We start from the raw sequence: 12,567 nt of genomic DNA, 5'->3' as shown, positions 1-12,567 counted from the left end.
GAGGACCCCCAGACCTGGAGAGGCTCTGGCAAAGTCACTGCCAACCCGGGCTTCACCACCTGCGCAGTGGCTCTGCAAAGAGCGCATCCAGAATGGGATGGACGTGCTGTTCGGGGAGAAGGGAAGGCCCCAGGAGGCCCTGTGCCCTCCTCTAACGCTGGGCCCTGGGGTGAGGAAGACAGGAAGGCAGGACCATGGCAGCTCCCATGCAAGACCCAGGCGGTGTCCTGCGCTTGCCCATCACTGCTCAGCAGCACCTCCTCTTGTATATGTGAACTTTTCAAGAAAAGGAAAACATTTACTCTATCTTAATGCTACTACTTAGAGATGGAGGGCCATGACCAGTAATTAAGGCCCTCAAAGAGCAATTAGTGATCCAGCCACCTAAGAGAGGGACTGGGAGAGCCCTGGGCCTAGGATGGAGCCCTGCAGGGAAGCTTGCAAGGGTGGGGTAGACATGAAATCCTCAGCAGGATCCTGGGCAGGGGTCACCTGGACCTTCTGATCCTTTTCACAATGCCCATCTCATTAAACGTTGCTCAAGATTGGTTCTAGCTGGGGAACTGTTAGTGATTTGCTGGACAAAAATTAGTGGGAGGTTGACAGTGTGCCAGGCCCTGCGTGGAACTGGGGAGGCAGTGGCGGTGGCCAGTACAGGCCCTATCCTTGTCCCTTGGAGCTTCATTCCAGCTGGGAGGCAGCCACAGACAAATTTGTGGCTAGAGGAAGAAAATAGTTAAAAGCTGTGTTAAGTGCCATTCAGAGCTGAGATAGGGGGCAGAGGATCTATTTGAGGACAAGAAAGCAGCTGGAAGAGAAGCAGGGGGTTCTTCCCAGCAGCAAGAGCAGACTGTGCAAAGGCCCTGTGGCAGGCAAGAGAGAGCTGAGGAGCAGGAAGAACCAGAGATAGCCTGAGGTGCCCTGCAGGGACCCCGCCATGAAGTGGGGTGGTGAGGGCGGGCAGGGCAGGGCAGGGGTTCCCACGGGGCCCCATGGTGCAGGGAATTCTAAATGTGACAGACTGTCACCCTGCTCTGCGCACTCTGTCCTTTGGACATCTGCGGAAGGGACAGGGCATGGAGTTTTAAAATAGGTGTTATTTTTTAAAGACAGCATCTCTAAGCTGACAAAGCCTGTAGCCTTCAGGTGTCCCATGGCCCATTTATAGACCGGTGAGGCTGCACAGACTCTGGAAGGGCATTATCCACCTGAAGGTCCTGGAAGGAGACCACCTCCCACCACCTCCGGCTCCAACCAGCACAACTGAGAACCTTGTTCTTGAAGGCGTTGAGTTCCCTGGACTGATACTCACTGACTCTGTGTGTGTGGCATCTGATGGCACCCAGCCCGCGTGGCAGGCTCAGCCATGAGGCTGAGGGCGATGTGTCTCAGGCCTGAGTTGTTCAGCCAGAGGGAGACTGCACCGTGCGGGGAACAGCTCACCCTGCAGACGGGAAATGAGGAACAGATCATGGATTGGTATGAGACGGGAAAATAGCATTAGAAACAATGAAGCAGTAATACATTCACATCGCTAGAAAGGAATGTTGGAGAGATGAAGCACAGGACAATTTGGAAATTGGCATTAAAAGTATTTAATTAAACTGAACAGAGCGTTCAGATTTTTTTTTTAAATCCTCCTGGCCTCTGGAAAATTTGGTTCTGCTTTTTGCTATTTCCTCTTTTTTTTTTTTTTTAAGGGCAAAGCTTTTTCTTGACAAAGATGGGGGCGGAGGGCAAATGGCCCATTGGTTCAGTCAGCAGCAAGTAGAAAATAGACCCCTCCCCAGGAGTGGACTCGTACCCTGGGGGCACATGGCTGCAATGGGGGGGGTTCAGGCTACCTTGGGGGCCCTCCACCTTGGCAGGCTGGGCCGTGGGGCAGTGGGTAGCATGATCACCTCCATCAGGACCTGTGGGTGCCTGCCCAAGCTCACCACCCCCACCCAGCCACTCTGCTCTGTGCCCAGGCACCCCATTCCCCCTCAGGCTGGCTGAAGCCCACAAGACCCCTCACATCACATCGGTCCCTTCTCCTGCCTTTCAGGTGGCCTCCTCTTTCCCTCTCCAACCGTTCCCCTCCCCTCCACACACCCTTTTCCATCCAGAAGACCCCACTGGGTCAAGCCTCCTCAAGTTGGCATGACCCACTTCCATCCCACTTCCAGCCTGTCCTGCCCCACTGTGCCTTTGGACCACAGACCCACCAGCCAAAGTCCCCTCCAGGCCCCAGCCTTGGCCCTGTAGTGCCCACTGCTGGGATGCTCCTGCCTGGCCCATGCTTAGCCAGCGCCCTTCTGCCAGTGGTGCCTGCTCCAGGGCCTCTCAGACCCCACATACCTCCCCCACAGCACTCACCTTGTGGTGTTCAGGCCAGACTGGGGCTCCCGAGGGCGGCCACGATGTCATGTTTAATGTGCCTGCGATGCCTGGCAAGTGCCTGTCCCGGAGGTTGGGGGGTGGCCAGGAAACACTGAGCGGGTGCATGAGTGGCAGGAGCGGTGACCTGAGCGAAGGCTGACAGAGGTGAGGTGCTGGTTACCCAGCAGGTGAGCATGTCCAGAGGAGTGGAGGCTGAGCCTGGATCCCTCCCAGCCACTGCCAGGGGTTCACACCTGAAAGGCAGGGGCCTGGGGCTTCTGTAGGTGGCCGATCCACCTGTCACTCCCCCACCCCAGCCTTTCTGAGCCCACCTTACACCTCTTGGACCTGCCACCGTCACCAAGGAGCAGGGCCCAGCTCGCCGCTGCCTGGAAACCAGGCCCAGAGGTGCTTCCCTCGGCGTGTGTGGGGCTAGAGGCCAGGCTCTGCAGGGAGTGGCCTTCAGGACAGGTGGCAGGGCCAGCACAAGCCTGGACCCCTGCCCAGCTGAGACGCCTCCAGTGACAAGCGCCTTACTCCAGATCCATGCTTGCCTGGGCCCGAGCATCCTCGGCTGTCACCCTAGCTCAAGGGGTGACATGCTGGACACGGTACCCCTGCCCCCAGGACGAAGCAGGCACTAAAGGTGAGGCTTTTCTAAATTCTTACTTGAAACTCACAGCACCGACTGACACAGGTGTCCAGGTGATGCCACTTGTAATGCACAGTGGTTTCCTTTGCACTTTAGTGTCCTGTCCGTTTTTCAAGCTGTTCCTGCAGAATCAGCCCATTCCAGACCAGCCACTCCCCTGCCCCCACCCTCCCTCCCCATGGCCCTGGCTCCTCTGCCTCCTGGGTCCCCACAGGGCAGTACTGGACCAGGGACAAGAAGGAGAAGGTGTCCCAGCCCTCAGGCCTCCCTCTGGTCTCTGGCCACAGAATGGGCACAGTCCACGCTACTCACAGACATCTCCGATTTAGCAGATAAAAATACAGTTTGCCCAGTTAACTTTGAATTTCAGACAAACATGAATAACGTTTAGTATAGGTATATCCCATGCAATAGTTGGGATATATTTATACTTAAAACATTTGTTTATGTCTGAAATTCAAATTTAACTGGGTGCTTTATATCTTATCTAGTGCACCTACTTGGGATGGCACGACAGGTCTATGAAGGGCTAGGAGGGAGGGAGGGAGGGAGGGGGCTGTGTCCCACCTGAGCCAGGTGCCTGCTGCAGGGCTCTGGGGTGAAATAGCAGGTGCCCGGGGAGGGATTGTTAAACTGGGGTGGGGGGCACCCCGAGTGTGTATGCCTGCGTGGCCAGCACCCTGCAGGCTGGCCCTCGCTCGCCTGCCTCTGCCCATAGAGGCTCAGAGGGCTTGGTCCCCACCCCCGGCCAGCCAGCTCAGGTTCCCTAGCGTCAGTGTGGGAGGGAAGGGGGACTGTGGGGTGTGGCCTTTGAGCTCCCAGACTTCAAAAGCAGGAGAAAGTGTGGTAGGTCACCCTGGAGCATGGAAGCTTCTAAACCTTCATTCTCCAGCTGCATGACTCCATGGGGCTTTGGACACAAGACCCTCGAGGGTGGGAGCAGTGAGTCTCCTTTGCTCAGTGCCTGACATACAGTAGGTGCTAAATGAATGTGTGCTGGCTGGACAGCGACAGGGGCTTGTGCTTGCCTTGAACTACAGCCCCCCCACCCAAGTTGTGCTGGGCGGGGTGATCCCCCCCCATGGTGGGCAGGGGCCTGGAGACTGCCAGGCGGTAGGCACCCAGCCCCCAGCTCACAAAGGGGGCTGCCCTTTTCCCAAGGACCTCAGATATTGCCTGAAATCTTAACTCAGCAACAATTTTTTTTTAAAACAACTTTTTAAAATATTTATTTATTTATTTATTTATGGCTGCGTTGTGTCTTCGTTGCTGTGCACGGGCTTTCTCTGGTTGTGGTGAGTGGGGGCTACTCTTCGTTTTGGCGCGCAGGCTTCAGTAGTTGAGGCACGTGGGCTCAGTAGTTGTGGCTCGTGGGCTCTAGAGCGCAGGCTCAGTGGCTATGGCGCACGGGCTTTGTTGCTCTGCAGCACGTGGGATCTTCCTGGACCAGGGATTGAACCCGTGTCCCCTGCATTGGCAGGCGGATTCTTAACCACTGTGCCACCAGGGAAGTCCCACAGCAACAATTTTTGAAAGTTTCAATATGAAATGCCTAAGCCTTAACAGTACTGAGTGCAGAATCCTCCCGCCTAATTACAGCAAGGCTCAGGGCCTTTCTCGGGCTCTGTAACCACAGGACCTGGGTTCGAATCCCAGCTCTGCCACCAACTGGCTGTGTGGCCTTGGGCAAATGTCTTGACTTCTCTGAGTCTTAAGTTGCCTCCTCTGGGAAAAAAGACCTGCATCAGGTGAAAAGTGTTATTGAACTGGTAGTTCCTGTCAACGGTTAAACACAGAGTTACCAAGCCACCAGCAATTCCACTCCCAGGTATGTGACCAAGAGAAGTGAAGAACTACATCCGGACACTTCATATGAGAGTTCACAGCAGCAGGATTCACTGCAGCCAAAAGGTGAAGCTACCCAATGTTGACAGACCCTCGGATGAACTGCACGTGGTCGGTGCATGTAGTGGAGTCCAACTCAGCGACGAAGAGGAGTGAAGCACAGACACAGACGAGTCTTGAAACCATGATACCGAGTGCCAGCAGCCAGACACGAGGTCACGCGGTGGGGGATTCCACAGACGTGGAATGTCCAGACCTGGGAAATCCATAGATTGCCATGGGGTGGACGGAGGGGAATGTAGTGGAGTGTCCTTTTGGGGTGATGAAAATGTTCCCAAAGTTGACTGAGGTGGTGGCCGCCCCACTTGGAATATCCTGAGAACCCCACCCAATCTGGTAACTGTGTGGCGTGGGGACAACATCCCAACGAGCTGGGAGTGGGACAGGGAAGGTACAGCACTGGATGAACACCTGTGACCGTGGCCATGGCCGTTTTTATTGACCCTGAGACGGGGGTGGGGGGGAGATGGGCAGTCCTCGCGGGGCTGCCCCAGGATGGAGATGGGCCCGAGGGGACCAGAGCCGGCACCCTTTGGGGTGCCCGCCTGTTCCTCAGGGTCCTCAGGCATTGAGGACTCTGGAGGGCCACCTTGCAACATCATGGGGCCAGGGCCGAGGCCTCACAGCTGGCCAGGGAGGGGGTGCACACATGGGAATTCAGCCTCCGCCCCAGTAAGTCAGGGCAGCCTCCAGGAACTCCTCCTAGGGGGGTGTCTCAGCCTTGAATCTGGGGGTGCAGCCCCCTCAGGGTGCGGTGGAGTGGGTACAGCCCCTCCAGCCTGAGCTGCTGAGTGCCCCCCGACAAGACCGCTCCTGAGGGGGGAGGGACGAGGGCTGACCTGGGGGGAAGAAATGGGGGGCGTTGAGCCAGCCTGGGTGCTTCCAAAGGACCTTGAAGGGGCCATGGGAAAGCAGGAGGCTGGATGCAGATGTCAGCCCATCTTCTCCCCGCCAAACCCTGTTTTCTCCACAGCCCCCCCCGCCCGGCTCCACTTGCCCACTGCCTGCAGGCAGATTCACTGACGGGGTCCCTTCTGAGGTTTGGGACTTTAGCAGAGGACCAGCGGCAACTCCTGGCTAATTCCCAGCTAGGAGGGAGGTCCTCTGATTCCTGCCCCCTCTTCACACTGGGTACCGGTACATTGTTGATCTTTTTGGCTAAATGGGTTAAGTTGTCAACTGCCCGTATTCAAGCAGCCCCTCCCAAGGGACGCCCCTCCAGGTGTGAGGACGGTGGGGCAGCCTCCCCAGCTGCAGCGTCAGGGAACTGCGGTAGCAGATGTGGCGCCTGCACCCGGGCCACCACCAGGGCCTGGCAGAGGCGGAGGCTCCAACAGCATTAACATAATTTATTGTAAATCGTTCCTGCTTTGTTTAATGTTCCCTTGATTCCACTTAATACTACCTTCTCCAGTGCCTGCTGCTGGACATTGCAGGAAATTCACGTTTTCTGAGCAGGGGAGACACTCCCAACGCAAGACGCTGCCGTGACAACGGGCTGCCAGCCCACCAGAAGCCATGGCCATCTGTGCCTCGACCACCCAGCACGCCCGGCGTCCCTCCCTGGACGGGGAACCCCTGCCTCCCCCGGAAGGAGTTTCAGATTGTCTGGTGGTGGAGCGCTAACTCCTGACAAGCCTCAGTCTGGCTGCACACGTTGGGACCCCAGGGCTTTGAGGAGATGGCCTGGGATATATGGAGGCACACAGCATGGCCAGCCCCTCAGACGGGCAGTCAGGGCTCATGGAGCTGAGAAAACATGAGCAGAAGGTGTGAAAAAGGCCCGTTGGGTCCATTCCAGCCCAGAAGTGGAGGCAGGAGGCACCACCGGCCAGGCCACCACCTCCCAGGAGCGGCCTGACCCACCAGGGCCGGGAACTGTCTCCGTGGGCCCCAGGGGCACCTTGAATTCCCCACCATCTCGTTCTGAAAATCTGAGTCCTTGAAGCAAAAGTGGGTGGGCTGGCACCCAGAAGGATTCAACCCTAAGTGGAGACTTTGGAACCTTCTGGCTTCCAGACTGTGGGCCATAGGCCTGGCCAGACCAGCGCCAACTCCCGGCTAATTCCCGGTCATGTCTACAGCCCTCCCCACTTTGCCGCTGATCTGGGGACCCTGCCGTCATGGGCCTAGCCGTGGGGCCTTAGAGACTGTGGGTGGAGATGGAGGCCCAGCCAGGCAAGGTCTCTTGGCCACATCCTGGAGGCTGGGGGAGGACACCTGGAGGCAGGGTGGCCACAGACCTCAGGGCGAGAGGACAGAGAAGGTCCAGAGTGGCCCTCTGGGCCCAGCGGGCAGCATCCTCCTCTCTGTGTCCCCATCTGTCCATGATAGCGTTGGCCCCTCTCCCCTCCCCAGCTCAACAGGAAGGGGGAATGTCCAACACTGGATGAGCACCTGTGACCATGGAGGGGGAGGAGATGCCCAACTCCAGAGCCTGTGCTTGGGGTGGCGGGTCCCCAGAATTCCCGGGGGGGGGTCCTGAGCAGATGCAATCTGATGGCCATCCAGCTCGCCTGGGTCCCTGGAGGTGGCCTGCAACCCCCAAATTAGTCTTGTTGTACCCCAAAGAAATGGGGCCACTCAGACCGCGCGGGGTTAGGGTCTGTCTGCCCGGAAGTGCATTTGTACAGGTGGGTGGGCCAGGCGGGAACAGCGGGGGAGGCTGCAGGGCCGCAGGTGAAGGGCAGGCAGTGCTGGGAGGCAGAGGGAGGACACGACCTGCATGGGGGCAGGGCCTGGGGTGGCCTTCCGAGGGGCTTGGTGCAGCCCCAGGATATACCAGGACCCCGACGGGGACAGGGTTCCTCCTGAAGGACCCAGGAAGGTACCCAGCCCGTAGAGACCCAGCCTGGGGAATTTGGGGTCTCCCTCACAAGCAGCAGCAGGGCCAGGCCTGACTGAGCCTCTGGGCCCCAGGACTGACCCCCTGCAACATGGAGTCCTGGCTGGTGAGTTTGGGGGCTGCCCACAGCAGCACTGATCCTTCTTCCCTGCCTCCAGTTCCCTATTGCACGGTGTTGAAGCATGAAGAGACACAGCCTTTCTCCTGAGTCCTTCGAGGCTCTGAGCCCCCAGGCCTCCAGCCCCTGCTGGGGTGGGTCCTGTCTCCCCATCACTGGAGGGGTGACCCTCACAGCCAGTTCTCCGAGAGGCGTTTCCCTGGCCAGGTTCCAGGCGCAGCCGGAAGCTGGGGAAGGGTGGGACCAATGGCTCAGTGTTCCTGGCTCCTGGACCAACCCTGCAGTCTCTGAGGCCACAGCCACACTAGCAGACCCATGCCAGGCCCCACTGTGGCACCCAAAAGCCATCTTGTCACCAGCATGCTCAGGGTACAGCATGAAGGGTGAGAGGGCAGCCCCAGCTTGTCGAGGCTCAGAGAGTGCCAGGCGGTGCCAGCCTTCTTGGGGGGTGTGGCTGGGGGAGCAGCAACCCCGTGGGAGCCACTGTAGGGCTGGGACACAGGATGGCCAGGAGATAAGGTCCCTCAGAGTTACCAGCCTCCAGCAGCCTTGAAGGCACCTGCCTCCCAACCAGTCAGAGAGATTGGCACCCAGAGAGGAGGGGCCTGTCCACGAAGGGCGAGGGGCACTCTCACAGCACCAGCCTTTGGGCTTGCCTCCTTCACCCGCTCCAGATATGAGCTGCCCCTCACCACCTGCCAATAGCTGTGCCAGCCTCGGAGGGTAACCAGGAAAGACCCCCACCCAGAACCTGTTCCCAGCCTGCCCAGTCATTCTGAGTGTCTCACCTACCAGGGTCTGTTGCCAGCTGCAATGTCATATTCCCAGTGGAAATGGGCACTCCAAGGAGCTGTCCTCACCGCCCCCCCCAGTGAAGCTAGCATTGATGGTCAGTCATCGACACTTTAGTATGAATTAGTGTGTCAGGCCGTGAAGTGGTGGCTCAGAGGCTAGGGATGAGGAAGAGGTGCTGGAGAAGCTGGCCTGGTTGAGGGTACAGGGTGAGGGGGAGGCTGTCAAGGTGTGAGGTCAGCCCAAGACTGAGGTCCAAGCAAGCATGTGTTCCTTCTCCATGTACCCAGGACCTTTGGTGAAGGACTGTGCAGGGGGTGGGGTGAGGACGGCTCCAGGTCTCTGGCTGGGGTGGGCAGCACTGGAGCAGAAGGGCCGTGCTGAGTGGATGAGGCAGCCTCGGAGTTTAAAGGGCCTGAGAATAAATCATATAAAATGACAGGTTCTGCCTGAGAGATGGGTTTTCTCCTGGGCAGCTGGACTTTCCATGGGCATCCGGGCCTCAGTCCTGCTGGGCCCCCACGGATCGGGTAGATCGAACCCCAGAGTCATCCCCTGAGGGGCGAGAGAGGGCGGTGTTTGTCCACCTGCTCCTGTCACCACCGTTGGGTGCCTGGGTCTTCTGGCCCCTCCCTGAATTGCTGGGTGTCGCCCTTGCTCAGCCAAGCCTTCCCGGGTTCTTTTGCCTGCCTGTTTCTTGAGCACCTACTGTGCTCCAGGTGTGACTGCCCCAGCACTGGGTGCCTCTGAGTGCAGACCTCAACGCTGTTAGACCCTACACTGTGCCCCCTCCACGCCCGGGCTTTCGGGAGGTGGGTGTCAGAGCCCTGCCCTCCTCCCCAGCACACAGTAGTAGGTGCTCAGCTAGCAGCTCCATGAGCCCAGGGGAGGGGGAGGGATGGAAAGGCTGCTGCGGGCGTCAGGGGCTCCCTCCTGTGGGCCCTGATGCAGGTCTGAGCGATGACTCCAGCTGGCCTTTCAATCACCATCAGGCTTCAGACAGCAAGGAGAGAACCGAGGCTTTTTTCCTTCCTGTGTTTATTAGTAAATCATCTTCTAACTGTTGTCAGAGCAGGTGAAGGTAAAAGAAAACAGCATCATTTGCCGTTGTAACAAGTGTTACAGCGGCTGTGATAAGGCGGACGTCACTGAGCTGGCATGGGCCCTCCTTGGCTGGCCGCCATGGCCTGGGGTACACATGTGCCTCGTTGATCTCGTCCACACCTCTGCCGGCCACCAGCATGCCCTGCTAAGTTAATCCAACCCAACCCCCACCGGCCACCAGCCTGCAGGACTCACGGATGCCTCATCCTCTCCTGGAGGGAGGGACTCACAGTGAGTGCGTGGAGCATTGGAAAGCCTTTCCCCTGAAGTTCCAGTATTGGGTTAAGCATTGCCCCACTTGGGCTCTTCTTTTCAAAAACCACATCCTTCTGGGAGGGGCTGTGTCATGCGCTGTAGCAACCACTGACATTTTAGTGTGAATTAGTCTCTCAAATCCTTTCCCCATCACACCAACAGTGATGAGAGGGGTGATGAGGGTGGGGAAGGGCATAGAGGTGCTGCTGGGGTGAGAGACAGTTGGGGCCGAGCAGTCTGGGGATTGGGCAGCCCCAGTCCCCGAGGAGACCCACTTCAGTGCAGAAGTAGGGCCTGTTTCAGGGTCACAGGGTGGGTCTGCAGAGCTAGGCGGGATCAGGCCTCCCAGGGATGCTTTTAGGGGATGAGGGCTTGGGGGCAGCAGGGGTGGACTGGGACGCACAGGGGTCCAGCTGGGGACTTGAGCCAAGTGCTCCCAGGGGAGGGGGCTCCAGGGGCCTCTCCATGTGAAGTGGAAGTTCCCCTGAGAGCAGCCCACCACCTGGGCCTTGGGGAGGGATGCCCGCACACCTGGACTCATGCTGGGGTGTAGCGGGGGGCGGGGGCGAGTCTGGGACTGAGCTTTGGACCCGTGCTGGCAGCTCAGCCCCTCGGGGTCCCTCTCTGGTCCCCAAGCCTCTGTGAAAGACCTTGCCTCCACAGGCTGGGCCTTGGGACAGGGCCCTGGACACTGGAGGTCCCCAGGCTAGTCCAGGAGGGTTTGTGTGTGGGCTGGAGGCAATGACCGCACGGCCTCTCCAAGCACCCCGCCCAAGTGGCAGGAGCCTCGTCCAGCTCCTGCGCGCCTGCCTGGCCAGAGAGCAGCTGCAGGAGATGGGGATTCGGTCCCGCAGATGCCGATGCTTTAATGTCCCTGGATTTATAGCGGGTTCTGCGGCTTCATCACCAAGATAAGATGGAGCCCATCACTGTCAGGCTCCACTCGGGATGTGCAGCTGCCCTGCAGACCAGCACTGATGCTGTGCATCCTGCACAGGCGGCAAGCGGGCCCCTGGGCCTCAGGGCAGCGGCCAGGGCCTGCTGGTCACCTGCTAGGTATCCTCCCACTGGGGCCAGAATAGCAGACACTTCGTCCACTTGACCAAGGCATCTGTGAAAACCCCACAGTGGACCTCACAGTCGATGGTGAAAGGCTGGAAGCTTTTCCCCTCAGATCAGGGATGAGACGAGGATGCCCGCTCTGCCCACTGCTCTTCAACACGGTGCTGGAGGCCTAGCCTGATTTTTTGTGGTTTTGTTTCTTTGGCTGTGCTGCGTGGCATGTAGGATCTTAGTTCCCCTACCAGGGATTGAACTCATATTCCCTGCCGTGGAAGCACAGAGTCTTAACCACTGGTCCGCCAGGGAAGCCCCCCTAGGCCGTTTAATTAGACAAGAACAAGAAATAGAAGGCTGAAAGTTTGGGAAGGAAAGAGTAAAACCGTTTACACAGACATCAGGACTGTCTGGAAATCTTGCAGAATCTGCCCCAAATCAGCCAGAACCAATATGGAGCTTAGCAAGAGCACAGAACCACATACAAGAGTGTGGATCGGCACCAAACAGCAAAGTAACATTAGAAGCACTTCCATTTAAAATATCACAAAACAGGGACTTCCTCAGTAGTCCAGTGGTTAAGACTCCGTGCTTCCACTGCAGGGGGCATGGGTTCGATCCCTGGTCAGGGAACTAAGATCCCACGTGCCACACAGCACGGCCACAAAAATAAATAATCAAATAAATAAATTAATAAATAAATAAAATATCACAAAACATAAAACATGTAAAAATCAATTTAACAAAAGATGTGCAGACCTCTGGAGTGAACTGAGTAGCAGAAACTTGCTGCGAGAGGATCCAGATCTCAACAGGAAGAGGCGCAGATTTCTGTCCACAATCAGGGGCCAGGAGCCTTGGTGTCACCAAGCTGTCACCCCTCCCACGTTGCCCTGTGAGATTTGGGACAACCCCAAACAAAACCCCAAGGCTTTTTTGTAACAATTAACCACCTGAATCCAAGATACACATGGAAATGCAGAGAGCATAGAAGAGCTAAAATAACCTTGAGAAAGACGAGCAGAGTTGGAGGACTCACACTCAACTAACCATGATCTGCGGGGAAGCTTTGGTGATCAATGTCACATGGACGCCACGACAATGTCACATGGATGCCAGGGGATGTGCAGAACTGAGGGCAGACGTGGCCTTGATGGAGCCAGCGGGTGGGGGTGGGGGGTTCAGTGGGAGAAAGGAAGTTTCTCCAAAACTTGTGCCAGAAAAACTGGCAAACTCAGCAGGAAAATGACCCGGGGACACACGAGACAATTTGAAACAAAGCATAGACCCCACATAAAACCTAAAACTATGACTGTCCGTAGAAGTTCTGGGTGAATATCTCTGCAACATTGATGTGGACAAATATTTCTCAAAGAAAACACAAAAACATAGCCATAGGGCTTCCCTGGTGGCACAGTGGTTGAGAGTCCGCCTGCCGATGCAGGGGACACGGGTTCGTGCCCCGGTCCGGGAAGATCC

The sequence above is a fragment of the Neophocaena asiaeorientalis genome, unplaced genomic scaffold, assembly GCF_003031525.2.
Source record: "Neophocaena asiaeorientalis asiaeorientalis breed wild unplaced genomic scaffold, Neophocaena_asiaeorientalis_V1.1 scaffold254, whole genome shotgun sequence".
In the NCBI taxonomy this organism is placed as follows: Eukaryota; Metazoa; Chordata; class Mammalia; order Artiodactyla; family Phocoenidae; genus Neophocaena; species Neophocaena asiaeorientalis.
This window is presented reverse-complemented; position numbering follows the sequence as displayed.